Source organism: Taudactylus pleione, unplaced genomic scaffold, assembly GCF_031769625.1.
Source record: "Taudactylus pleione unplaced genomic scaffold, aTauple2 ptg000383l, whole genome shotgun sequence".
Classification (NCBI taxonomy): domain Eukaryota; kingdom Metazoa; phylum Chordata; class Amphibia; order Anura; family Myobatrachidae; genus Taudactylus; species Taudactylus pleione.
This window is the reverse complement of record NW_028284784.1, coordinates 966,701-992,562: the sequence shown is the minus strand read 5'-3', so window position 1 is coordinate 992,562 and position 25,862 is coordinate 966,701.

Sequence of the window (25,862 nt, the reverse complement as noted above, 5' to 3'; positions counted from 1 at the left end):
ATATAGTGCACCTGAGAGAGGGCCACGGCCTCATGGGGAAGGGCCAGGGAAGAGATATGGGAGGCCAGGAGATGCTGGGGATAAATAGGGACATAATATAGTGCACCTGAGAGAGGGCCACAGCCTCATGGGGAAGGGCCAGGGAAGAGATAGGGAGGCCAGGAGATGCTGGGGATAAATAGGGACATAATATAGTGCACCTGAGAGAGGACCACGGCCTCATGGGGAAGGGCCAGGGAAGAGATGGGGGAGGCCAGGAGATGCTGGGGATAAAATAAGAGGAAGCTACAAGCAAGAATGATTCTAAACAGAAAAGTGACAGGCCCAAACAGTGCCCCCTGACCTGTGGTGCCCTGTGCGATGGCACCAGCCGCTCTACCCTAGCTACAGCCCTGGGTGAGGCTCCCCTGTTTACATTTTGGACTGCGCTGCAGCCCCACCTCTGGAGCCACCACTGCCTGTACTTATTAATCCTCAATTTTCTGTTCTCTGCATAAGAACATCCAATGAACCTGTTTTCCAGTTTCACTTTTTATATTTTGCACATCTCCAGTTTTCCATCACAGAGGTCTTCCGCTGTCCACTACTGAAGTATCATGTACCTGGGGCCTGATTCAGAGCCGGACGCAAGTGGCCGTTCGCTCGTCCGCCGTACGAGCGGAAATAATAAAATTCCAGCGCTCGCTCGTATGTTCGTTCGCAGCTAATTTTCCGCCCCATAGTCTCCCAACCCCTCCTCTAGCTAGCAAACGTTCTAAATAGCGACCGTCCGTCTCCTCTTTGGTTGCAGGCAACGCTCGCACAAGTCAATTCCGGAAGTGGCCCTGTCAGTTTTCGATTGCCTGCTATTTCATTCAGCAAACATACTTGAATCGATTAATGGCAATCACTATATTAATTAGCTTAATTGTTATTCACATGTTTGCAATCCTTTTTTTTTGCAATGTCAATAAACTTTATTATTGTTAGTGTGTGTCATTGCTTCCGCAGAATACGTACGGTTGGACCAAGGGGATGGTTGTTCAAAATTAAAAGTTGGTTTGAATGCTGCTATTGTTTTGCGTTTTTTAATAGGCCGATTTATCAACTTTTTTTAAATATTTAAATTATGGTGCATACACACGATCAGATTTTTCCTTCAGATATGAACGATAACGATTTAAAAATCGTTCAGTCGTTCATATCTGAAGGAAAATCGTTCATATCTGACATGCCTGAACGATGGACGATCAACGATGCGCGTTCCCGTTTGTCAGATAACGATATCTGACATCTGATGGGTTTGCAGTCAGACTTGGACGATTCCATTCATTTTAATGCAGTCAAAAATCGTTCAATCGTTCAAATCGTTCAAAACTTTGGTAAAATCGTTCAAATTGTTCAAATCGTTCAATCGTTCAGTCATTCATCTGACAAATCTGACAAGTCTGACAAATCTGACCGTGTGTACGCTCCATTAGCTTACGCATGTCACTGCATCAAGCCTATCATAACTCACATTATATTTGTGAGGGTGTAGGTCACATGACTCATACAATAACCAATAGAATGGTTTCTGTTAATTTACAAAGTACATTAGCCAATCAAATTTTTTCTAGGACCTTTATTAAAACTGTTTTGTGTAAAAACAATCATTGCCATCATGAGAGCCGCCGCTTTTTGTCACCGTGAACTCCTGGTCCTCACTGAAGTGATGGACCAGAGAATCACCAATTACACGCACCCCATCACTAACCTCCGCAAGCGGCTGGCCTACGCGGAGAGGTGCGGCGCCGCCTGCGTGCGATCGGCTACCGCAGAAATATTGGCCAACTGGAAAGAAGGTGGTCCGATCTGAGGCGCAGATCCCCACGCCTGTTGGCCAATTTGCGACAGCAGATCCAGGAAAGTAAGTGTTTTTTTTAATTTTATTTAAAATGTAAGCATACCTGCGTGTGCATGTTTACCGTATAGCCCTGTTTCTTTATTTGGGACATACCTACATGTGCATGTTTACTGTATAGCCCTGTTTCTGTATTTGGGACATACCTGCGTGTGCATGTTTAACGTATAGCCCTGTTTCTTTATTTGGGATATACCTGGTGTGCATGTTTACCGTATAGCCCTGTTTCTTTATTTGGGACATACCTGCGTGTGCATGTTTACCGTATAGCCCTGGGTTTTTTTTAGATTTTTTTTGGTGTGTAAATTTTTTCATAAAAAAAAGAAATATGTAATAATATTACTTTTTCTACATCATTTAGGGGCTGAGTGAAGACTCCAATGCCAGCGTTGTCGGGCTGGTCCCCTATCCCCCACTCCCACCCAAACATCCTCGCCCCACTCTTCCCCAAATTTCCCCTCCAACCCAGACCTGGCCGACCATGAGGCCCCTCCCTCTCCTCACATTCCCATCCCTCCAAATTCACACTCCTTTCCACCCCGCCCTCTCTTTTCCTCACCCTCAACTTCCTCCCAAATAACCCCTCCTCCATCCGTGCTGCACTGGCCCACCTCTGATGAGGACGATTTTGGGGCTCCAGGCCCAGTCAGCATTGTGACCGGTATGTTTCCCTTTTAAACTATGGTTGTTTTTTAATTATTTTGTTTTTGGTTGATGTTGTCCTTTTGCCTGTGCATTTCAAAATTGTAAAGTATTTCTAATGTTTTTGATATATATCTTTGTGAAACAATGTCTAGGATGTTTTCCCCTTACACATATGACACATGTCCAAACACTCACACTTGTGTCTTTCTTGTTTACAGTACCAACAAATGTTGTATTTTTGCGTAGTTGTAACTCTCTTTTGTGTTTTTTTTTAAGAATATTTTTTGTCTTTTTTTTTCAACAATCTTTTCGTTTGGCATTCCTTTTGTTTTGGAGATGTTTTTTGTCACCTTTTTTTGTATAGTCTGATTTTTTATTTGTTTTGTAAAATATAAATTAAGGTGTCATTTTAGTAATCCGCACATTTTTTTTATCCACAGTGGACCAGAGGCGTAACGCAGAAATTTATGCTTGCTTGCAGATCTTGAGGGGCCATGTCGTTGCCATGCTTGTGGCCTTGGATCAGATTTTGGTGCGCCTGCGCCACTAATTTTGTTTTTTTTCACTCAAAAAATGTTGTAAAAAATAAAATGTATTTTGATTTATTTAAGTCTCATTCCTTGTGTGTAAATCTTAGATTGTTGAACCTTACATAAGTCTACTAATTGTCCCTGATTTTTAAAGAAATGTAAATTTGTTTGTCGAAAGCTCAAGTAAGTATGTAAGCTTGCACATTAAACACATAACAATACCAATAGGTTTGGAGAAGTAACCTCAAAATGTGATTATTTTTTGGTGTGGGTAATGTTAAATTTAAAGCTACCTGCTTAGGCCTACAATTGCAAACATACTGATTCACCATAATACCTTTGGTGTTTGTTTTTAGCAACAAAGCAGGGTACTAAACTTTTTAAAATAAGCAATTATGGCCCTGATTCAGACCCACTCGCGAGCGGCTGTCCGCTCGCAAGTGGGTTGATGTTCTGCACTGAGCATGCGCACGACGGAGGGAGCTCCGTCGTGCGCATGCGCCAGACGCGACGAGCAAAGGAAAGTCCTTCGCTCGTTGTGTCTGATCAAAGGGGGCGTGCTGTCGATGTTGATTGACAGCACGCCCCCTTTGGTGGGCGTGCCGGGGGCGTGCCTCCCTGATGGGGGCGTTCCCACGGGAACGCCTCCCGTCAGAAGCCGGCCCACTGACATCACTAGTGATGTCAGTGGGAGTGATTTTGGCTCTGATAGAGCCAAAATCACTCCGGGGCTTGCGGTTGAAAACCTCAACCGCAGGCTCCGGCTCGCAGTTTCGATGGTCGCGATGGTCACGACCATCGCGGCCATCAAACTGCACGCTCATATAGGCTGTGGGTGGTGACCCACAGCTATACGAGCGTCCAGGAGGACGCTCCATTTTTATGGAGGGCGGCCCTCATTCAGAGCGTGCGCTCTGCTCAGAGCGTACGGCTCTGAATGAGGGCCTATAATATTAGGCATTAAGCAACTTTGTATTTTTAGAAACAGGTTACACTTGGTTGTAATTGACGATGGAAATGGTTGGTGAACGTAAAATAAAATTTTAATACACACAAATAATAAACACCAAGTGAATACAAACAATAAATTCAAAAATTCAAAACACACACACGTCAAAAACACACCAAAACCCCCCAAAAAACGAAATCAGGAACTGTTTGAAGAAGTAGCATGCCAACATGAATCCACAAATGAGGAGAAGAAATCATTGTTCCAGAAGTTATATCCAATGTGTCCACATTAAGTCTTTTGTGTTGATCAGGTAGTAGGCATGGATTTTTATGGTCATTTTAGGGATAAAAAACAAAACAAAAAAAACAGTTAAAAGTGTACTTTAAAATATTACATGTCTACATTGTGGCATTTGTAAACATTATGAGGAAATAATTACCTAAAAAATCTGACCACAACTTCATCGCGTATGGCCTCCCCACATACTGACCTCCGACCAACCTCGGGGGGGCTGTCCTCAGGCAAGGCATCCTCTGGCTGCATTGGGACACCACTCCTTATGGCGATGTTGTGAAATATCCCACACAGGACCACTATTTTCGAAACCATATCCGGCAAATACATGAGGTCGCCACCAGAGCAGTGGAGGCATCTGAATCGGCCTTTTAAAAGGCCGATACAGCACTCCACCACCTGCCTGGTGGCTGTAGGTGCGGAATTATACTGACTTTGTGGACCTGGTGTGGGAGCCAAATAAGGAGTGAGCAGCCAGGGCGTGCAAGGGTAACCACTTTCTCCTGTGAAAACAGATTAAAAAACATCAGGACCATTGTGTAACAAGCTTTGCATTGGTTTCAACAGAAGGTGTCAACTTACCAAGAAGCCACGCATCACCAGCTTGTAGGTTGTTTAATTTTTGCCAAATCCCTGATTGCCGGATGACGAAGGAATCATGTGCACTGCTGGGGAATTTGGCATTCAGGGACAGGATCTGGAGGGAGGCATCACATACCACCATTACATTCATCGAGTGAAAGTGTTTGTGGTTGTTAAATATAGCCTCCAGCCTTGCTGGAGGCTGAAGTGGTATGTGAGTGCCATCCACAACCCCTATGATGTGTGGGAAGCCAGCTATTTGGTAAAAATTAGCCTTCGTCACATTAAGGGAACCCATATCCAATGGCATTTTAATAAAATTATGGAGGTGTTTAAAAAGGGCCTCCATCACTGCCCTCAGGATCCTTGAAAAGGAGGATTGGGATATTCCCGCGAATATTCCCACAGTGGTTTGAAAGGATCCTGAGGCACAAAAATGTAACACCGACATTAATTGCATAACTGGTGGTATTGCTGTAGGACTGGCAATTTGCCGTTCAAGATCACTCTCTATTAATGAGAGAGTGTCTATGATGAGTTGTGGCGGAAGATGGTAGCGCCTTAACACCTCATCATCTGGCATTCCAAAAAGGGTGAACGTGTTCTATATATCTGGGGCCTTGCATGCCTACGAGGCCTACGCCTGGGACGAAGTTGAGGTTGGTCGGGTTCTGGAACCATGGCCAATATAATATGACCAACATCAACCTGAAATGTTAAGCAAGGTAGTTATAGGTTTAGACAAATGTGTTAAGAAAAATATACTTATCTTTTCCAAGAAAACCAAAGATGCTTACAGGCCTGGGACATGTCATGGGCAAATCAACCTACATTTCAAAATTAGAAAATATTTAAGATATTAATTTAAAAAACTATGATTGAAAACAAATTTCGTATTCTAAAAAATAGAGAAGGGAGCACACATTAGTTCTCAAAATAGTACGCTACATTTAGTGGTAAGACATGATTTTACACAGAAAAATTGAAAACACATTAGTTAGCTAAATAGTACGCTACTTTTACAGTTAAATAAGGCCACATTAGATCGCTAAATAGTACACTACTTTTACAGTTAAATGAGGCCACATTAGTTCGCTAAATAGTACGCTACTTTTATAGTTAAATAAGGCCACATTAGTTTGCTAAATAGTACGCTACTTTTACAGTTAAAAAAAAACACATTAGTTCGCTAAATAGTACGCTACATTTAGTGGTAAGACATGATTGTTCACAGAAAAAAAACAACATTACTTAGGGAAACATATGCTAAGACCAACACATCGAATTTGTAAATTCATGACACCAAAAACACATACCAAAAACAGACAAATATCCCAAAGTTCAAAAACTTCACTCGGTCACTGCCAAAATAACTGTAAAAACAAAAAAATAATTAGAAACAAATGTAAACTATTTACTATTATTTTTTACGGTGTTTTTTTAAATACTTACTCAAAAATTCAAATAAAAAAGCCGAAAAATATAAAAAAATGCTTACGGAAAATAACGAAGAATAAAAGCAAAAAGATCCCAATAAATTAGTCCTCCTTCTACACAACAATCGCCAACAATCCACTCCAACGCTAAACCTCCAACAATCAAAACATGCCACCTCAACTCGAGTCACACCAAGTCATAAATAGTCTTTATTTTCCCGCTCAAATTAAGGACGGACAATAGGAGCGCACAAGGAATGATGCGGCCGAATAATGCTGAAGCATGTATAAAAACGTCACTGAAGGCCAAAATCGGTCTGCTACACTGACCAAAAAAAATGAGTACAGAGCAGCAAAGTACTAGCCAACAGGCACCATGTAAGTGTTTTGTTTTTTTATGGGAAAATGCGTATGTTTAACATTACATTTTAAAACATTTTACTAAAAATCTTTTTTAACATTTAAAAAAAAAGGTGTGGAGGATGCCATGGAAGAGGCTGCTGGCCCTAGTAGGCAAACTAGGGCCAAAAAAAAAAGGCAGCCACAATTCACAAGGAAGGAGATGGAGGTTTTGGTGCAAATGTGCAATGACAACCTGGCACAGGCACCAAGGAATATGGGTGCAACCCAGAGATGGAAACTGTGGGACGACATAGCCAGTGGTGTCAATGGTGTGGGTGAGTTTGAACGTTCAACCCGGGAGGTCAAACGCCGGTACGTAAAAACTACATTTTAGTAAAAAAGTGTTTACAGGTCAAAATACTGCCGGAATAATGCCAAATTTTAAACCAACAGATGGAGCGACTTCAAATATCGGCTTAAACAAAAACTGGCTGATAGGGCTAGGCATGCAGGGGGGACAGGTGGGGGTCCCACCCGTGTCACTTGAGCTCACAGATTTGGAGGAGCTGGCCCAGGGGTGTGTGCAGGATGAGGAGGTGTTTGGCGTGTCGAACATGGATACCGACATGCCAGACTTTGCGGCTCCTCATGTTGCCCCAGGTAAATGTTGTAATGTTACTAACTCAGAAATGTGTTTTGGACAATATCTAGATTATAATGTTACTCTTTTCTCTTTTTTCTCACAGAGACACAGGCGGATGAGTCTGCTCCAGAGGGGAGCTTTGGCCGCAGAATTTCTTCTGGCTCTGCAGGGGAGGAAGTAGTAGATCCGGCTGGGGACCCTGTGGCAGACAGTCCAGGGCAATCCCCCTCGCAGGCAGTGGCCCTCCTCACTGATCTCAATGGTAAAACGGATCAGCGGACCGAGATTCTGCTGAGGATGGACGCCAATCTGCTATGGGTGGCGGACGCCCTGGAGCAAAGTGCTGCGGCCAACGTGACCATTGCTAAGGCCCTGGCGGAAAATACTGGGGCCAACGTGCGAATAGCAAATGCCCTGGAGCAGCTCGTTTGCCAGCCTCCCTTCCTGCCGGAACATCAGGACCCTCCACCTCTGGCACAACAACAGCCATCCCTCCAAATGTGCCTAGCCCTATGCCTAGTCCAGAGGCCACAACATCTTCCTCTGGCGAGGCCAGCCGAAGGACTTCCCGGACCCCTCCAACCCCCGGCCAAACGGAGGGTTCCCCCGGCCAAACGGCCTAAAAGGCGATGACAGCACTGGCTAATTTCCCCACAATCCATCTCTGTGTTTGCCCCATATTCCTTAATGCCCAAAACCTCCCTCTCCTTTCTTGTGAATTGTGTTTATTTGTTTTATTTCTGTTCAAATGCCACTTATTTTGTGGGTGTGTGGGCAAAATGATTTCTAGATTTTGTCCCATGAAAAAAAATATGTTTACTTAAAAAAAAACTTGAAACAAAAATAACAAAAAAATGATTACACTTTGGAAGCAAAATTGCAAAAATCTATTGTTGATTTATTCACAAACTGGTTAAAAGGTAATCCCTCTAACAAACTTACAAACAGTACAACGAAAATAGAAACATTTCATATTTTGCCTAAAAAATAAGGGTTAAAATCAATGTATGAGTTTTAATTAACAATTATCCAAAAAAAAAGGACGATTGGTTTCTTGGTCCAAAAAAAAACAAAACATGCGTACAATATTGTTTGTCTACAAAATAAACACTTACAAATATGTAAAAAGCGCTCAAAAAACCCAAACATTTGTTAGCTAATTGATTGTGTGCCCCAGAATTTAGCAGCTGAGTAGTTCACCTGCGTTCGGTTTTTAGCTACTAAAAAAGGTCTATTTGCGAAACACCTTAGAAGCTGTTTAGCAATTAAAAGTTAATTGATTTTGTTGCCTCACTTGATTAATCGCAACACCATCGATGAGTCCGGGGAAGTACGAGGAGACCATCGTCATTGCGGTAGACTATACCAGACCCCAAGCTGAGCGAGCAGTCTTAATGGAAGTTGGATCACACAGTGACGTGGACAAAATAGCGTCCACATTGGATGTTCGCACAAGATAATACATGTACGCCCAAAAAACGCAGTGCCACGCCTGCGTTTTCTCATCTCCACCCCCGTTACCACCCATAAACGGAACATTCTGTCAATCAAATGACATAGGTCACTTCCTGTTCGCTGTGTATACGAGCGAACGAGAAATGACCGCAATGATCCGGCCACATATGCGCAATGAGAACCGGACGCATGCGTGGTTTAAAACAATCAAATGCGTACGAGCGAACGACTGATAGCGTCCGGCTCTGAATCAGGCCCCTGGTTCCATCACTGAACCCCCAGTCATCCGCAGCAGATTCTGAAACTTTGTAAAGCTGAGCCCACACCTGGGGTAACACAATACATCAGCTGCAGTTCCAATATCAATGCAATGTCGCAGCGGTTCCTCTGTTATGCAGCTCCGGAATTACATAAAAGCCGGTTACATTTATTGTGCTTACTTAAGAGCGGATATAATGCAAGAAACACCTCCAGCCTTCTCAGTACAAGTGTCTATACTGGGTAATTAGGAGATAAATCCACAGTAATTACGGAGGCAGAACTGACTCGGCAGAAACCATAATTGCAGCAGAAATTAAACTCTCTATAAAAACAGAAATGTAGTTTTGATCAGACTTTGAAATGAAGGATAAAGAGCCTGACGCAGAATTGCGGAGTGTATCTTGCTTGTTTCCTTAGTTGCGTGCGCACATATGGCGGTCTGCCGCCCCTGACAGGTCAGATTTGTCCTACTAATACAAATAATCAAATAAAAAAAAATCAAGTTAGTTAAATAGATCTTATTTATTTTAAAAAATGAAATAAATTGTTTTATAATATTGCAGTTTAATTTATTTTAATTCTTTTTACTGCATTTGAATGTTATCAAGATCCCGGCTTTACCACGCAATGTAATCGGCGTTGCCCTTTTCATGAATTGTGCAAAGTGATAATGAGCCCTGTGGCTGGCAGCCTCACCCTTCTATGGGCTTTATTCACTTTGAGAAATGATAGAGGATAGATGCCCTTCAGTAGATATACCCTGACGTCATCAGTTACTATCCAAGTGGACATAGAGTGGGAAGAGTAACCTTTGGTGAGCGAAGGGTACAAACTTTTGGCGGCCTTTTAGGGCATGGAACCGCACATCAGCCCTCTCTGCACATCACTTCCAGGTACAACTATTAAAGGGGATCTATATATCTGTCTTGATTTGTATATCTATCTTATGTATCTATATATCCCCCCAATCCGGTGTCTGTATCCTGGCGCCGGTAATTTAAGCTTCCTCATCCTGATGCCGAACACGTACCATCCAGAGGCAAGGTCAGGGGTATAGTAGTCACTGCACGAGGCCGTAGAAATGTAATACAATTTAGTTGCTCCGAGTCCCCCACAAGCCTTAATCTGACCTTGGCCACGCAGTCTGCCCAAATGGTCTGCCCACACTGCTGGCATGCTGCTGCAGTCCCCAACACTCTGTAAGCGGGTGCTCACTGCCCCCAGCACTTGGCACCACCTCGGTGCCGCCTCTTGTATTTGGCTATGTATGAAACGATGTGAATCAGCACCTAGGGACTAATGTATCCATTTTTGTGAACATGTTGCATAAATGCCACTTTTCACATGGTTTTCATAATATGGATTAAACGGGTTATACATCTGCCACTAAAATTTTCAGAGTGTAAAATATCGCAAACATCGCAGTTCTCTATCCTGGAATGTGAGGCTTCTGAATGTATCCAGCACAGACAAGGGTTTTCAGTTTCAAATGTGACTGTGTAGTTTTCAATTTTTATGGTTTTGATGAGTTATTTAGAATTTCAAGGAAATGTGCGCGGGGGACAGACATCGATTCTCACCCCTCCCCTGAGTCTCCGTGATGCCCCTCTCTCCCAGGACAGGGAGAAGATCTTTTTGGCAACAGAAGATTGATTAGATTATATCTGCTACCTATATACACATCTGCCCTCATTTCAGATAAAGGGCCTGATTCAGACCCACTCACGAGCGGCTGTCCGCTCGCAAGTGGGTCGATGGTCTGCACTGCGCATGCGCACGACGGAGGGAGCTCCGTCGTGCGCATGCGCGAGATGCGACAAGCAAAGGACTTTCCTTCGCTCGTCGTGTCTGATCAAAGGGGGCGTGCTGTCGATGTTGATTGACAGCACTCCCCCTTTGGTGGGCGTGCCGGGGGCGTGCCTCCCAGACGGGGGCGTTCCCAAGGGAACGCCTACCGTCAGAAGCAAGCCCCACTGACATCACTAGTCAGTGGGAGTGATTTTGGCTCTGATAGAGCCAAAATCACTCCGGGCCTTGCGGTTGAGAAACTCAACCGCAGGCTTCGGCTCGCAGTGGCGATGGTCGCGATGGTCAAGACCATCGCGACCATCATCCTGCACGCTCGTATATGCTGTGGGTGGTGACCCACAGCTATACGAGCGTCCTGGAGGACGCTCCATAATTATGGAGGTGGGCCCTGATTCAGAGTGAGCGCTCTGGTCAGAGCGTCCGGCTCTGAATCAGGGCCAAACTTCACTGTCCACTACAGGGTTAGGCACCTGTGTCACCCCAGCTGTTGTGGAACAAGTCATCCCAGCATGCCCCGCCACAGTTTTGCTATTAGGGAGTGTTAAAACTGTGGAACGGCATGCTGGTATTTGCAGTTACACAGCAGCTGAAGTATTACACTACCCATTAATATGAGTATTTGATATCTGTAAATTATTAAATACCATATAAAAGTGCATCAGTAAAATCAATGAAAAATATTTCCCCTAGATCAGGGATCTCAGACTCGGTGCACAGGTAGAGCTAATTATTTCACTTGTGATTCTGGGCCTGATTCAGAAAGGAACGCAAGTGAGAGAACGCACGCAGTCGGCCGATGTTTTTTGCACTATCCAGTGCTATCGGGTTAGGGTACGCAGATTACACGCAGTGTGTACGCAGACCCTACCAATATTGATTGACAGGAAGTGCCGTTTTTGGGCGGTGATGGGGGGTGATCGGGCGAATGCAGGCGTGCCTGCACATTGGGACACCATTATAGGGGTGTGCAGAATTAAGGCTGTGCGGTGGCATACGCAGCCAGAAGACTCAATGCACGCAGGAAGTGGCCAAAATCCTGCACAACATCGGGTCAACCTCTATTGTGCATATGGTTCCGATGGTTCTCGATGTTACCGATGTTCCCGCTCTCTCGTTGACTACTCAGGCTTTGAGTAAAGGGAAGTGGGTGGCATTGTGTAGAGCTGGGTGTCTGCATCTTATGCTGTGGTTGTCATGCGTATGCATTGATTAGCATATACACGCAGCGGACGAGTGCGTGCATGCGCAGTGTGGCAGTCAGGAAGCTGACAGAATTAATCCCGACCGCCGGCTTCCCGACTGTCTAATCCCGGCAAGTGTCTAATGACAGGCGGCGAAATCCTGATGTCTGTCATTAGACATACGCCGGGAGCCCGACGCAGATAGCAGCGGGGGGGGGGGGGGAGGTTAGGTTTAGGGCTCCCAGGGAGGATTTAGGATTAGGCACCCCCCCAGGAGGTTAGGGATAGGCACCCCCCCAGGGGACTTAGGTTTAGGCGGCGGGGAAGGGGGGGTTATGTTTAGGCACTTGAAGGAGGGATTAGGGTTAGGCACTTGGGGGGGAGGTTAGGGTTAGGCACCCCTAAGGGAGGGTTAGGGGGTAGACAAGGTTAGCAAATACTTACCTTAGGACGATCGGGATTTTCACTGCTGCCGGGATGCTAGTGTTGGTATTGCATCCGGCGGTTAATCATACTGATTCCCGTGCGCATACTTGCGTTCCTTGCTGAATCAGGCCCTCTGTTAGGAGACCTGGAGAACATGTACTATTTGGGCCGAGTTTGAGAACCTGTGCCCTAGATCACTGTATAAAATGTGTCAGTGAGTAATGAATACACCTGTGCACCTGCTGGGTGACCTGGAAAACATGAACTGTGTGGGGTCCTGATGACCGAGTTTGAAAACCACTGCCCTAGATAACTGTATAAAATGTCATTTTGGCCCATACATCAGCCCATTGTCACACAGTTTATTATCGTCTCCAGTTTTTGCTGTGAAATAATTCTGTACCATGTCCATCATTTATTTTACAACATAAAAGCTTAGAAATAGTTTATAAAAATACTTATATTTATTAAATGTTAATCACGTTTGCTATAGACGGTTTATGTGATGTTATACTGAGGACATTGTTTTTTACTTTTTTTTTACTTATCGCAGAAAATACACTTTTTGAATTTTTATTCACTTTGATACATCCGGATGGATAATCATTTATTATCGCCAAAATAATAAGTGATAATTCTCAGATGAAATACGCGATTAATAATACATGTGGCCCTTAATGAGAAATATTACATTACTGTACCCACAACAGTGGCCCTCAGGTGACAATGTGGCCTTACAGTATCTCTAGGAACATATTAGTGTGAAGATACAGTATTCAGTATTCTAGGAACATATGTTCTAGGAACATATTAGTGTGAAGATTCAGACCCACTCGCGAGCGGCTGTCCGCTCGCAAGTGGGTCGATGGTCTGCACTGCGCATGCGCACGACGGAGGGAGCTCCGTCGTGCGCATGCGCGAGATGCGACAAGCGAAGGACTTTCCTTCGCTCGTCGTGTCTGATCAAAGGGGGCGTGCTGTCGATGTTGATTCATCACCAGCCCAAAACCCTGGACCTAGATACATGAAATTCGGGGAGTATATTCCTTCCAGGGATGGACTGGGGCTGATTAGCCCTGGCAGACGTGGCCCCGCCACAAAAGCGGGTGTGCCACAAGTCACAAACTTTTCTTGACTTTTTTTTAAGTGTTTTTATTTTACTTTGTTTTTACTTTTTTCTTAAATTTTTTTCAAACTTTTAAAATTTTTTATTTAAAAGTTCTTTAAAAAAAATGTCTTAACACTGGAACAGATGGACACCGGACAGGTGCGTCGCAGCACTAGAGCGGATGGACACCGGACAGGTGCGTCGCAGCACTAGAGCGGATGGATACTGGACAGGTGCGTCGCAGCACTAGAGCGGATGGATACCGGACAGGTGCGTCGCAGCACTAGAGCGGATGGATACCGGACAGATGCGTTGACATCACAGGAGTGGATGGACACAGCACAGCACTGAACATAGAAGCAGCCACTGGAGTGTATGACGGAGCACAGCACAGCCCCTGGATGGACAGCACAGCCGATGGACTATTTTAATGAACATTTTTTGAGAACAATTTTTAATACAAATTTAATAACTCTAACCAGGGGCATATCTATAATGGGTACAGGGTGTGCAGGGAACACGGACCCCTGGGTCTAGGGGGCCCCCGCACCACACACCCTACACCCATAATATTACTTACCTCTCTGGAGTCCCACGTCGGAGCGGGGGTCCGGCGTTGTAAAACGACTGGAAAATGGCCATGGCGGTCATCTTCCCATCATTTGCGCATGCGCAGTACAGGGAAAATGGCCGCCATGGCCATTTTCCCGTTGACCTGTGCATACAATATAGACTCTGGGCACACTCTAGTGCCCAGAGTCTATAACTCCGGCGCTGGCCGCGCACAGCTCAGTGCACTGCCGGATGCTGGATGGAGAGGAGGGGGCCCGTGTCGGAGACTGCACATGGGCCCCCTCCTCTCTAGAAACCCCCTGACTCTAACTCCTCATTCTCATGTTCTCCACCACTCTCCTCATCCTCTGCTGAATCTGCATGCAGAGCTTAGTTCCTCTTCCTCCAGTCTGAATGTTGCTCCCATTATCTGTGATGACTATAAGAGTCTTTATTTCTGGTGTTCCCACATCTCAGTGCACTGGTCAGCATGAGCTTTGATGGAACGAGCAATACGTGAATGGGAGAACTTTTCGAGACTGAGTAATATGTGCGATCAGGTTGGTTCTGCACAGTGTAAAAGTAACATGCGCTTATAGCAAGGTAGGAAGCTCTAAAGCTGGCCACACACTAGACCAACTTACATCCAAGCAGCCAACTTCTTGATTGGTTGGAATGAAAATCTGGTAATGTATGGGAGTAACTGAAGATCAGCAATTTGCTCCTAAATGCCAGAAAACAGATGAAAATGGTCATTCAGACAAGTTTGTTAAATGTTTAATCTAAACCAGGGGTCTTCAAACTTGGCCCTCCAGATGCTGTGGAACTACACATCCCAGCATGCACTGCACATAGTTTTAGCATGCTGTTATATCAAAAAGGTGGCAGTGCATGCTGGGATGTGTAGTTCCACAGCAGCTGGAGGGCCAAGTTTGAAGACCCCTGTTCTAAATTATTTGTTCAAACAACAGTTTTGGTCCATTTTCCAGCGTTTGGGAGCAAATTGCTGATTGCATTCCTTACCAGATTTTCATTCCAACCAATCAACTAGTTGGCTGGTTGGATGTAAGTTGGTCTAGTGTGTGGCCACCTTTAGTCTATTGGTTGTCTAAATGTCTAGACCAATCATTATTTTCTGTGCAGTGGCTACTCTATCTTTACATTTATGAGGTCACTTATATTGGTTTTCTTGGGGATGGTCAGTCTCCTGTCAACCACCTCCATCAGTTTAATAAAGCCTTGTCCTCTACTGGCTGACAGACCTGTACGACCTATGTGCAAAGCTAGAGCTCTCTCTTTAGCTTCTGCATGTAGATGGTACAGTACTTTGAAGCCAAAGTGAGCAGCACAGTGTCTGTTGTTTCTCCTTTCCCTGCCTGTTTTCTGCACAGCGATAATCTCCGGGATCTGAAGGATAAAAATAAGTGTTTTATATTATTTCTACACTTACAGCCTATTTAATTACTTCCTAATCAGTCTACTGTATGTGGACAATGGGCCTGATTCAGAGCTGAACGCTCTGACCAGAGCGCTCGCTCTGAATCAGGGCCCTCCTACCTGTTTTAGGAGCGTCCTCATGGACGCTCGCATAGCTGTGGGTCACCACCCACAGCTTATGTGAGCGTCCATGATGATGGTCGCGATGGTCAAGACCATCGCGACCATCGGGCTTGCGACGGAGACCCTGCGGTAGGGTCTCGCTGCCGCAAGCCCTGGAGTGATTTTGGCTCTATCAGAGCCAAAATCACTCCCACTGACATCACTAGTGATGTCAGTGGGGCCGGCTTCAGACGGTAGGCGTTCCCATGGGAACGCCTCCGTCTGGCCGCCACGCCCCCAGCACGCCCACCAAAGGGGGTGTGCTGTCAATCAACATCGACAGCACGCCCTCTTTGGTGCGAGACCCGGAACGACAGCTTGGCTGTCGCAGTCCGGGTCTCGCGCATGCGCACGACGGATCTCTCTCCGTCATGCGCATGCGCAGTGGGGCAACATCGACCCATTTGTGAGCGTCCTTTGCTCGCGAATAGGTCTGAATGACCCCCAATGTTCTCCCCAGGTTTGTCACCATCTGTATTGTTCCCCGCCACTCAATGCCTCTCTGCCATTTCATCTTGGATGTCTTCGGTTAATAGTTTTTACCAACCTCTTATCACTGTTGATTACTGGACAACCAGCCCCAGCCCTGCCCCACAAGCCGGCCGCCTAGGTGTCATCCTTTACTCTGACTCTCCTTTTATTCCCCACATCAATCTGTCTCATCTCAAACTCAAAATCACGTTACATACATCTGAAAAACATATCCAATAAATAAATAGCATAATGAACGTTGCTAATGGTAATGGCAGATGATATAAACAAAACAGTGCATGTAAGAGCAAAAATAACAATTTGAGTCACTGTCACAATGCTCATACACTAAAATGTGAGAAATATATATATTAATAATTAGTATTAGGCATGTTAGGGACCCAACTGATGAGGTCACCGTGGTCAACCTCAAGTATACTTCATGTTAAATTGTACAACTTATTATAATTGTTTTGTATCAGTATTATTAGGGGTCTATGTACTAAGCCTTTGGAGAGCGATAAAGTGGAGAGAAAGAAATTACCAACCAATCAGCTCCTAACTGTCACTTTACAATCTGTGTTTGGTTGGTACTTTGGACCTCATTCAGAGCTGGTCGCACAGAGCGTGCGGTCGGTCTGAATGAGAGGAGGATGTCTTGAATTTTCAAGACATCCTCCTCTGTGGTGGTTAACACCCACAGCCTTACGACCGCCTAAGGTGATGGTCGTGATGGTCAAGACCATTGCGACCATTGGGGCTTACGACGAGACTCTAGGGTAGGGTCTCCCTTGTCATAAGCCCCCAAATGGTAGGCGTTCCCATGGGAACGCCCCCATTTGGCCTGCCACCCCCCCGGCCCACCTTCCAAACGGGGCAAGCTGTCAATCAACATCGACAGCTCGCCCCCTTTGGATCGAGACCCGCTACGACCGGCGCTGTCAGTCGTAGCGGGTCTCACGCATGTGCACGACGGCGCCGGCACCGTCGTGCGCATGCTCTGTGGGGGGCCATCGACCCGGTCTGAGTGCATCGGCGCTAATGACCAGGTCTGAATGACCCCCTTTATCTCTCTCCATGGCTTAGTACATAGACCATAGACCCCTTAGTGCTCAGTGTGAATTTGCACCCGCATTTTCTTCCTGTGTGGCACTACAAGTCTCAGCAAGGTAGCAGTGGCACCTCTTATGTTTAAAATTCGATTGTTCACTCCCCATTAAATAAATATATATACATACACATAGTATATATATATATATATATATATATATATATATTAATGCACATGAAAAGAATGGACAATACCGCCAGGATGTACCTTTGTTCAAAGCGCCCCAAGACATACACCAAGTGACAAGGTGATCTAATAATGGTGTTGGTGATTCTGCCGCGATACAGTTCTCCGCATTACGACTGGTATAATTGCACGCATCATATACACACTTAGAAGGCAGAAGGCCGCTTGATCTGCGTGCGATGTTTCCAATGTATCCGGTTTAGTGTGTGAGCTGCCGCTGTGAGATGCTTTCGGCGGGCACTAGGCGGCGAGTGTCATTAGCATATTTTTCCAATTGTGATCCGTGAGAGATCAGATCAGATCAGGCCATTGTGTCAGGCCATCCACTGGTGTGTACAGTAACTCTACTACATCAGCATCCTGTACACTCGTATTTCCAAAAGGTGGGTCTGGGCGCTTTGTGTCATTAGGTCAATATTACTCCATTTTCATGGAAACGCGTCAAATTGGCCCTGCCCCCTTCACCTGAACCTGCGATTAGCAACATTATTGCTTTCCATACTGCGCACTTTACTAGATAGTGACCGGGATGTGGGGGGACCACCCCTACTTTTCCCAGTCCGTGACAATTTGTGAGTCTCCAGGAGAGTAGGTAATTGTGTTATAAAATGAACATCTTCAAAGTACATTAGGGGAAATGACCCATCTCCCCTCGATGGTGAAGCAGCATGAAAGAGTAAGCAGTGGTAGCCATCTTAGGAGCGTGGCGCGGGTCCCCAACCACAACTATTTTTTTTGTTTTGTTTTTTAAATTGCAGGGAAAGGGGTTTTTTATTTTCATGACCGTTGCATTATTAGAAGATAAAGGCCCTGATTCAGACCCACTCGCAAGCGGCTGTCCGCTCGCAAGTGGGTCGATGTTGTGCACTGCGCATGCGCATGACGGCGGGAGCTCCGTCGTGCGCATGCGCCAGATGCGACGAACGATGGACAGGCCTTCGCTCGTTGTGTCTGATCAAAGGGGGCGTGCTGTCGATGTTGATTGACAGCACGCCCCCTTTGGTGGGCGTGCCGGGGGCGTGCCTCCCTGACGGGGGCGTTCCCAAGGGAACGCCTCCCGTCAGAAGCCGGCCCACTGACATCACTAGTGATGTCAGTGGGAGTGATTTTGGCTCTGATAGAGCCAAAATCACTCCGGGCCTTGCGGTTGAAAACCTCAACCGCAGGCTCCGGCTCGCAGTTTCGATGGTCGCGATGGTCACGACCATTGCGGCCATCAAACTGCACACTCGTATAGGCTGTGGGTGGTGACCCACAGCTATACGAGCGTCCAGGGGGACGCTCCATAGTTATGGAGGACGGCCCTCATTCAGAGCGTGCGCTCTGCTCAGAGCGTACGGCTCTGAATGGTGGCCAAAGTCATATAACCATGCTCTTTGCCAAGGAGACATATATGCGTTCATTATAAGATCTACAAGCGGCTTGTGGAATTAGCCAGTGGACTTAACATCGAAGATTTAATATAAAAGCATCACATTCAGCTGGACGCAGCTGTTTAGATACATTAAATGACGCTATTTTACCAACCTGTATAAGCTGGAGCTGTGGAAGTTCTAAAAACTCATATTGTTACTATTGTTGCAGTATAGACATCCACTGACATTGTTACATGTTTCAATGTATTGATACAATTCTAAATGCTGTGTCTTATATGCGCCCTTCTTCTTAATGGTGCATACACACGGTCAGATAATGGAGCATACACACAGTCAGATTTTTCTTCAGATCTGAACGATAACAATTTTAAAAATCATTCAATCATTCATATCTGAAGAAAAATCTGACGTGTGTGCAATGATGAAGGATGAAGGATGAAGGATGCGCGTTCCCGATTGTCAGATAACGATATCTGACATCTGATGTGTTTGCAGTCAGTTTTGGATGATTTCCATTCATTTTAATACAGTCAGAAATTGTTCAGTCATTTGCAAATCATTCATCTGACATATCTGACCGTGTGTATGCACCATTAGATTTGTAAAAGGTTACTATATGTGTTTGTGTGTAATAAATCATATTTAATGTTTTAATGGAAGGATACATTTTAATTGAATCGCCATTCACAGCGCTGTTGTTTCCTTTCAATTTGTTTCTTCTCTCACCGGCTCGCAACCAATTCTGGACAGCTGCGTGAGGTGAAATATTCACTAGGAGTTGTCATTGCTTCTCCATTTAAGCGCCTATAACTACTGTATTTTCTTGTTTTTTGCTCATGACATCATGACTCAGAGAGGAGCCTGACCTGAGCCACCAGGGAACAGCGGTCAGCAGGTATGTGCTGGCTTGGCTGGAGAGACATGGGTCTGGTGGTGGTTGGGGGAGTTGGAGATGAAGTGGCAGGAGGGGAATGGAGCTGAAGACACTGGGGCTGAAATACACAGGGGGTGGGGTTAGGCTGAGAAACTCATAGGCTGGGGTGAGACTGAGAGACACAAGGGGTGAGATGAGGCAGAGCGTCACAGGGGTTAGGTCTTAGAGACACAGGGGCTGGGGTGAGGCTGAGACACACAAGGGATGAGGCTGAGACATAAGGGGTGAGGCTGAGACCAGAGCCGCAACTAGGGGGGGCTGGAGGTGCACGTGCACCGGGTGGGGATTGCGGGGGGGTGTGTGAAAAAAGCCTATTACCAAAGTGCCACTTACATATTTGCCCGACACCAAAAATGGCCGCCGCCAAAGAGTAGACAAATTCTAGAGGTCCTTACTGGACCTCTAGTGTCTGTCTCCTCCTTGGCAGCGGCCATTTTTGGTGTCGGGCAAATATGTAAGTGGCACTTTGGTAATAGGCATTACAGTGTGTGGCATAATGTGTAATGGGCATTATGGTGTGTGGAATAATGTAAGTCACTATACCAGGGACACCTGAGTAGTGCACTGCCTTATGGAGGAGCAAGGACAAAATCCAGGTACAGGAAGGGAGGGGGCGCAAAATTGCTGCCTTGCACTGGGTGACGGATATCCTAGTTTTGGCCCTGCTGAGACACAGGGGTTGAGGTGAGGTTGAGAGACACAGGAGCTGGGAAGAGGCTGAGAGACATGGTGTGTTTTGATGCTGAGAGACACAGGAGCTTAGCTGAGGCTGAGAAACACAGGGCTAGGCTAATAGACAAGAGATGAGGCTGAGCGACACAGGGGCTAGGGTGAAGCTGAGAGATACGGACTGGGATGAGGCTGAGAGACACAGAGGCTGGGGAATGAAGCTGAGAGACACAGGGTGGTAAATGAAGCTGAGGGATACCAATTAGAGGATGAGCCTGAGAGACACAAGGGAGGGGATGAGGCTGAGAGACACAGGGGAGAGGATGAGGTTGAGAAAAAGTGGAGCAGATGAGGCTGAGAAACAGGGTGGGGGAGTTAGGCTGAGAGACACATGGTGGGGGGATGTGGTTGATAGACATGGGGGGATGAAGCTTAGAGAGGGGTGGAGAATTAATTTGAGAGACACAGGTGGGGAGATAATGATGCTGAGAGACACAGAGGAGATGAGTGGCTGAAGATGGAGAGACAAATGGGGATGAGGTTGGAGAGGCATAGGGGGGATGATGCAGGAGACACAGAGATGGTGCTGGAGTGACACAGATGAGCGCTGGAGAGATGAGGCTTGAGGCTTGTGCAACACAGGTGGGGATGATGCTGGAGAGACATGAGAGATAAGGCTGGAGAGACATGGGGGATGAGCCAATGGGTGACCTGCATGTACCTACTGGAAGGGGATAGGGGGCCCCAACCTTTATTTTGCCGGCCCTGGTCGCAGCATCTGCATACTGAGCAAATAGTCGCTGGAGTGACTACGGTAATGTACCTTGGCACATGCGCAGCACTTCTAAGACACATGGGCAGATTGCTGGTTATTATGCAAATCATTGGCATAGATCATGACTCTGAATCAGGCCCACCCGTAGGGTCAGTAATGTGGCGGTGGGCAGAGTTGTGATGTTTGTCCACATATTTTATGATTGGCTGCTGCCAGCACTGGTTTTACCTATCACATGGACCATAAATAATTTGTTTTGGGAGCGCTGCCCTAGCGGATACTGGATGTGTCGCATGGTGTGGCCAGCTGATGTCTTCTTAATAGAGATGCATCAAAGAGGAAATAAAAATCTTTATATCATTTTAATAATTTCCGTGTTGCCCCGCTGCCGCCATATTCTTGTACCGCGGGCACCTGTACCCTGCATGCAGCTCTGTATAGGAGCACCCCGTTACACAAATATGTTCTGGGTCCCTTCCAATCCCTTTTCTCACACTCACGCCCCATACCGTAAATCAGCAGTTATTTGGGTGAGTGTTGCGCTGGCTCATGTCTGTCACTGGATGAGATCACACGTTAATGAATGTTGTTACATAGCTAAGAGCAGCGTGACCATCTGAGGGGTTTAGTGGAGCTGGGGGAAATATGTAGTTCTCATCATTTTAATGAAATTAAAACAAACAATCTAAAATTATTTCCCTGAGAATTCCTGTTTTATTTACTGTCCTTTCTCGAGCTTCTTACTAACACGCGCTGCAGCCTTCCCTGGGATCCTGCCCACATCTATTAATATATATAAATCCGAACATTATCAAGGACACAAGGCTGCGCCCCACAGACAGAGACCCTGAAATAGAAGCTGTGATAGCTGATGTCTGTTCTAATTTCAGTCCACCATGGAGAAAGTTCTGCACAGAGTACTGAACGCTGAAGCTCTATTTCGATCAGTATAAGCACACACGAGGTCCTCGCGCGCGGACCGTCCTCCCGACTCACAAATCATTTTCAGGCTATTAAATCGCTAAAATGAATCACAGCTGCCCGCTCTCCTGGAACTTAGGGCCTGATTCAGAGCCGGACGCAATTAGCGCTCGCTCGTCCAAAAAATAGGGGTGGCTATTCAAATGAACCATTCGCTCTTTGCGGTCTGTTCACACCTCTAGGTCTGAACTAGCGAACAAAACTTGCGGTCGTTTTTTGGGAAACTACGCCCCCTGGCCGCTCGCATCCTACGTCATGTCCGCTATTTATTAGATTAATCAAGTAGATCGACCAGCGTATGAGTTGCTCGCTATTCTTGTGGTTGGTTTTTGCTACCACAATCTTGCGAGCAGTTCTGGCTATAAAATAACCCAGTGACGTGGTCAATGACGCTGCTGTATTAATTACACACACCCATAAAACGCCCGTTTTGACCTTTAAGCACGCCTGCGTTCTGATCTCCACTCCCCGTTTTCAAGCACCTTCCCCTGTTACCACCCACATACGCCTCTTTCTGTCACTCAAAATAGCAGGCATTTGCCATTTAGCGAACAAACGATTTTCGGCCGCACAGACTGGTTCGCGCATGTGTATTATGATCCGTACGCATGCGCAGTTGGGCAAACATCGCTCGGAAAGAGCGTACTGCCGCTTACGAGCGGCTCTGAATCAGGCCCCTAATTTGGGAAAGGTCCTCCACTTCCCCTTACAGTGGGTAACTCTCCCACATGCCACCCACTCCCCACGTGAAGTGCTCGGGGCAAGAGCTGCGATGTCATGAATCGCTATGAAGTGCATCATTATCGTTGATCAACCCCCAGCTGTCACTCTGCGACTGGTAGCAAAACATTGCAGGACCTTAAATACATGAAATATAGCATCATGCAGCTGTCCCTCCCACCTGGGCCTCCCTATGAGTGGCATCAACCTTCGATAGTTAAGAACCTTTGTAGGGTAACTGCCAATTGCCAATGGTTTTGCCACTGATGGTAGAGATCCAATGGTTCTCCGTCATCGATGGCAGAGTGGGAATCCATGTTTTTTTTCTTTTTCCGAATGCAAGGAGCTTAGCTCCACCTCTGGTGTTCAACTAAGCCCCACCCCTAATTCTGATTTGCCCATGGCTCGCCGTACTCTCCAGGAGTGGCTGCCATTGAGGGTGCAAACCCCATCCTCCATCGATGGTAATCACCGATGGAGCCATCGATGGAGGATGGGGAGGGCTGTCCTGCTCTCTCATGGGATGTACTGTATCAAGCCTAACACTAGTCAGAAATCCCCATACGTACCCCAGACCTGGGCCGCAACTAGGGGGGGCTGAGGGGTCATGTGCACCGGGCGCCATCCTGCAGCGGCACCAGCCACACACTTTTCTGTGCCGGAGGTCTGCAGATAGAGACCTCCGGCAGTGGTGTGCGCCGGACATTGAAAAATCGCCGGAAGATCCCGCCCGCCCTCCTGCTGTCGGAAGGTAGGGTAAGCGATCAGGGGGGGGGGCGGAGAGGGAGTGAGAGGGGCGGCAGTGCTGCACAGGGCGCATTGCCGTCTAGCTATGGCGCTGCCCAGACATCCAGACAACTCTTCCTGAATGATATAAAGAACTTGCTGGAAAGCACAGAAGAAAGTCAGGGACGTAAATATTAATTAAAAAGAAAAAAAAACAATTACTGGATAGTGTGAAGATGGACAACTTTATTCGTTTATAGGGAAATGCACCATAAAAGGGTGAATTAATGACCCCCTGCACTGCTTGGGGGAGACCTTACCTATCTATTTCATTAATTGGTTACTATGTATGTTTGGGAGCCTGTACTGTTAGCTCACTGTGCATAACCCCTTCATCATCCGTGTCATGCACCCTTGCGGCAGGTTAGAAATCAGCTGATGCACAAGATGCAGTACACAAGGACCGCAGAGCAGGACCAAACCCCAGAGCGATGGTGGTCACACATGCAGAACTGAGGGCCTGATTCAGAGCCGGACGCTCTGACAGAGCGCTCGCTCTGAATCAGGGCCGGACTTTTTTTTTTTGTATCGGCCTCTTGGCCGCTCGCATAGTTGTGGGTGACCACCCACAGATATTGCGAGTGGCCAGGATGATGGTCGAGATGGTCAAGACCATCACGACCATCGGGCTTGCGACGAGACCCTTGTGGTAGGGTCTCGCCCATCACAAGCCCCAGAGAGCTTTCGGCAAGCTTTCCACAAGTGATGTCAGTGGAGCCGCCCCCAAACGCCAGGCGTTCTCAGGGGAACGACTCAGTTTGGGCAGTCACCCCCCCGGCCCGCCCACCAAAGGGGGCGAGCTGTCACTCAACATCGACAGCTCGCCCCCTTTGGTGCGAGACCCAGAGCGATGGAGTGCCCACCGCTAGCCGGGTCTCGCGCATGAGAACTGAAAACTGTGACAATTGTCATTTAGTATCTGCTATAGTTACAGCTCTGAACACAGGCCAATAGAAACCCATTAAAGTCCTGCTCTAGGTGACCTGTCGTCGCGCAGACGGGACGAGCCAACGCTTAGCGGGAGAAACCATTTCTTTTCTGTAGCTCAGAATGTTTTTATATTCACTCAGGACCCCAACTCTCTGAACTGAGGGCCTGGCACTGAGATTTCTGCCACGCCGCTAAGCAGAGCGAGCGATTGTTTGCCATTGCGCTTGCGCGACAGGTAATCAGTGTTTGGTTTCCCAATGGGGGGTGGTTAGAAAAACGCAGCCGTCAGACTGTTTAATCGCTGTTACATGGATGTGCATAAATTAGATATTGCGATCCCCTTCGCAGTATGAGAGCTGTCTGCGTGGCAGGAGAGCTGCAGTGTTTCCGGCTGGTCAGACTTGCCGCATATGCTGTGTGGCTGCCCGATGTGCATCAACGTTACCGATGTTTAGGCTATTGTGCATCGTCGGACGGATATGAGAAGGCAGCAGGGGGCGAAACTGTGCTCGGCTGTGCTTTGGAAGGCACTACACATTTTAGCAACTGTGATCTGTGAGAGAATGCGGTTGCGTTTGCATTCATGTGAATCTCAGAATCAGCCTTCAGTGTCATGCGGTGAGGTCAATGGGCACACATGGAGATGGGTCTGAGTGCTGGGAGCCTGTCTCACCCCCTACTCACTGTAACTCTTCAGTGTCCATTGATTCTTCTACCTACATCACTGTGTCTTCTCTTGCTGCTGCTGCTGATATCATCTCTAAACACTGCAGGGCACTTCCTGGTCACAAAACTCTCTCCTATCTCTGAACATTGCAGTGCACTTGCTAGTCACACAGATCCAAGGTGTCCATCAGTGCTCAAGGCACGCCCCCATACTCAGAGGCATGCCTCTATTAGCTCTATATCTGTGCAGCTTACTGCCTGTGGTCTGGCCCCGCCCCCAGCTCTGCAAGCAGTGTGTGACTATACAGAAGAGAGGCTGAGCTGTTTCTGCCTCAACTCTCCTCTTCCTGCAGTCCCAGGCAAAGCTGGTAAGTGCTAACTATAGAAATGATTACAATAAACATGATGTATATTTATAAATATCTTCTTTGTATTATTCTAATAATTTTTATATAAAATCTCAGGAGTATGACAGGGGAGGTTCTGCCTCCCCTACCTAGCCTGACTGCACATCCCTGCAATACGGCATTGCAGGTTGTATTATCCTTATTAGCACACAT